The sequence below is a fragment of the Grammomys surdaster genome, unplaced genomic scaffold (assembly GCF_004785775.1).
Source record: "Grammomys surdaster isolate TR1022 unplaced genomic scaffold, NIH_TR_1.0 150, whole genome shotgun sequence".
Lineage (NCBI taxonomy): Eukaryota > Metazoa > Chordata > Mammalia > Rodentia > Muridae > Grammomys > Grammomys surdaster.
This window is the reverse complement of record NW_021604608.1, coordinates 19,833,003-19,837,226: the sequence shown is the minus strand read 5'-3', so window position 1 is coordinate 19,837,226 and position 4,224 is coordinate 19,833,003.

Genomic DNA, 4,224 nt, shown 5'->3' with positions numbered 1-4,224 from the left:
GGGGAGGGAGAGGGAGAGGGAGAGGGAGAGGGAGAGGGAGAGGGAGAGGGAGAGGGAGAGGGAGGAGAGGGGGAGAGCCTTGCTTGCATTGAATAAAAAGTCTTTAAGAAAACAAAGCAACAAAGGATCCCCTACTGCTTGTTCCCCCCCCTTCCCTTGCTCTGCTCAGTCTTCTCCCACATCTCCTCAGAGCCTCCACTGGTTTGTGTCCTTCTAGAGCTAACCTGCCTAAGAAGTAAGGCTCACAACACTGAGCACTAGCTAATACCACTCAGATCCCCTCCTCCTCAGTAGACAGAAGAAAAGTTTTGGGAGGCCGAGGAGAGGACCAGCCTGCCACGTGGCCTGCTGTAGAAGCACCATGTAGCATCTGCATCGGCTGAGGATTTTAGATGCAAGCCCAGCACAGGGAACTTGAAAATTTTCACTCCATGGGGAAAAAAGTAGCCGTCTTCATTACTCAAGCCTTTAGATGGTCCCCCTCCTGTGTCTTCGGCCTTCACTGCAGTGATTCACTGATGAAGCCTTCTGTCCTTAACCAGAGTCAGAGGAGAGTTATGCTTTTCAGATTCACCTGGGAAATGCTGTTTTTCAGAACGACACTTTCTCCTTGCTTAGATGCTGAACAATGATCCAAACAGAGAAAGGGAGATAGAAATAAAAAAAAAAAAAGGAACCTGAGAATCAGTGGTGGAAATAATGACAGATTTTTATCACATTATCAATGGTGAGAACTTGAGTCAACATGGTTTTCCAGCAATAAACAAATAACACTGTGGTATATATTAAAGAGAAGGTTTGTGCCGGGCAGTGGTAGCCTATGCCTTTAGTTCCAGCACTCAGGAGGCAGAACCAGGCAGATCTCTGAGTTCCTGGTAAGCCTGGTCTTCAGAGTGAGTTCCAGGATAGCCAGGGCTACACAGAGAAACCCTCCACGTAACCCTATACCCAAAAGAGGAAATTTGTAACCAATATCCACTTTTATACACAACAGAAAAGACCATTTAGGGCTAGTGAGATGTGAGATGGCTCAGCAGGTAAACCCATCACCACACAGGCCTGACGACCTGAGTTTGGTACCCAGAAATCATGTAAAGGTGGAAAGAGAGAACTAATCCCACAAAGCTGCCTTCTGAGTGCACCCATCCACATATACATCACACACACACACACACACACACAAATTTAAATAAACTATTTAATCCTCATTGCAAAAGTAAAGGCAATTGCACAAAAGTTAATATTAACAATTTTAATTATTTACTATAAAATATCAAACATTTTATATGTACAGAAATATGACGAAGTAAAACATCAATCACTGACTCTGGGGGCCGCTTTATTCTGTTCACGGTACAATGCTATTAACCACAGACTCGTGCTACACATCAGCTTGCAAGGCTCACCTATCTGGCCGTAGTTGGTACCCTTTGGCCTATATCCCTCCTTTCCCTCCACCACCCCATCCACGCTAACGCAGATTCTTCCCTATCCCTGTAGATCTCACATCCCCCCTCCTCTATTTTAATTCCACACGTAATTGAGATGGCACCATGTTTTTCTTCTCGTGTCTGGTCTGTTTCACTTAGCCTGATGGTCTCCAGGTTCACCCAGGCTATGGCACAGGGCTCCTCTTTTTAGAATCCTGCATACTATTCCATTGTATACAGTTTATTTCCATTTGCTGCTGGACGTTTAGATTGTTTCCGTGTGTTAGCCAGCCCTGCAGTGAGCAGGGGAGTGCACATGTCCTTGCAGAATACCGATCTCATCAGCTTTGGGAATATGCCCAGAAGAAAAAGGGATGCTGCGGTCCTACGGGAATAATATTTTCTTTTTTTTTTCTTTTTTTTCTTCTTTTTTTTTTTCGTTTTCTGAGACAGGGTTTCTATGTGTAGCCCTGGCTGTCCTGGAACTCACTCTGTAGACCAGGCTGGCCTCGAACTCAGAAATCCACCTGTCTCTGCCTCCCAAGTGCTGGGATTAAAGGTGGGGAATAATATTTTCACCTTCCTTAGATGCCTACAACTGTTGTCCATAATGACTGGCCAGATCTACAGTCCCACTGATGATGTACAAGAACTTCTTTTTCCCTTCTCCCTCATCCTCTCCAACTGCTCCCTGTCTTTTTGGAGCAGTAGGTGAGGCATTATTTGGTTTGGTCTGGGGGACAGGTTCTCACTGTGTAGCTCAGGCTACCTTGGACTCCAGATCCTCCTGCCTCAGCTTCACATGCAGTCTCCTGGCACTTTTGTATTTTGTATTTTGTCAGTGTTCCCCCGACCCCTGTCACACACACACACACACACACACACACACACACACAATCGTTTGTTGCTTTTGTATTCATTAGTAATTGAAGACATGCTGACGGCTCCAACCACAAATCTGTGCTTTGTATGTCTTGTCCTTGCTTTTGGGGAAGGAAAGAAGAAATGAGAAAAGATCAAAGGGAAACACGGGGGGTGGGGGGAGAGACAATGACTGCTGAGTGTGGGGCAATGGGCAAGGTATTTGGCAGCCTAGGCTCCCCCCAGCGAGCACCCAGAGCACTGGGCTGAACTGTAAGCTGGCCTCAGCTCAGAAAACATTCTAAACTGCTGCTATGATTTCCACAGCTGAATCTGGGGAGACGCAGAATTCTAGCCCTGATACCCATCCATATCTAACAGAGACTCTGAACCGAAGCCCTTCCTGGCCAGCTTACATGTAGACTGTCCTTCAGCATTATGACAACATGCTCTACCCCTGTGGCTTGAAGGGATTTGCCAAGGGTCCAAGACAGTCTAAGAAGAGCTAAATAAAGCCTGGGGGTGTAGCTGTCAGAGTGCTTGCCTAGCAGGCATGAAGGTCTGGGTTTGATCCCTAGTACCTCATAAGGCAGATGTGGTGGTGCATGCCTGAAATCCAGCCCTCAGGAGGTAAAGGCAGGAGGCCTAAAAGTCCAAGGCTATCCTTGGCTACACAATGAGTTTGAGACAACCCTGGGCACGTGAGACCCTATCTCAAGAAATAAAGGAAAAGGGCAAGAAGACAACTCAGTGAAAGACTAAGAACCTGGGATCCCATGGTAGAAAGAGAGGAGGAACTCCTGACCAGTGACCTCTGATCTCTGACTTCTGACCTCCATACCTAACACTGTCCCGGGGTCTGTGGACACATGCCCAGGTATACATAGCCATGCACACACTCACACAGATATTTATTGTGAAGTTTGAAGACGTCTTACAACTTTTTAAAGGCCTTTATTTCTATTGCTTCTCCCCTTCTCTCTGTCCTCCCTCTTCCTGCCCCTCTCCCTCCCCTTCTTCCCACTTCTCCACGCTGCTCTCTCTCCAAGTTACTATACCTCAGCCCACGTTACCTACAAGTAAATGACAGACAGCATTTACCTCCACAGACTTTTGAGCTCTCTTTAAAGTCATGGCTACACCCATTCATCAGAGTGGCCACTGACTCTTTTTCAAAAATAGCATTGGGTATGTTTTGGACTTTCCTGTGCTTGTTTACTTAACACTAATGCAGCAGGCAATGTCCTCAAGTGAACTGATCCAGACTTATAGTGGGGCCTGGGTCAGGAACAATCATGTGTCCTGTTCCACATTCTTAAAGAAGCAGCCTCATTCCAGGAAACATGTGGAATCTGGCTCCACTCTCCTGGAACCTAGAGGGGTCAGTCCCGATCACGGTAGAGAGACTGTGGCAGAAACTGTGTGACTATGTCAGAAGAGACATTTCTGCTGTCTTCTCTCACCTCCTTCCAGCTACCATGTTGTGAGGGAACCTGGGCTACACTGGGCACCCAGGGATGGGAGTCCTGGAAGATGGCTTGAGTTCAGGTCTTAGGACAACAGCTAGACGTTCTGATATGTGTCTCTTCAGATGATTCTAGAACCTGTCTTGAGTCCTCAGTTTTCATCTTCCCATGAGGCCTCTGTAACCGTTACGTCTTTTCTCTGTCTGCCCTAGCTCCTGAATAAGGACATGGAGACTTATTCATGAATGCCCAGATGTCAAGCTAAGCTTGTTCCCAACTAGCCTGTGGGACTCAATTATCCTGTTCATATTAATCTAAGTTCTGCTCTGTGGCTGTCACACCTCCTCAGTTTCATGAGTCCAACTTTCTCCATGTCTTGAGTCTCGGTGGCAAATCTCCCACACCTATTTCCAAGAGTTCCTCTCTCTCTCTCTCTCTCTCTCTCTCTCTCTCTCTCTCTCTCTCTC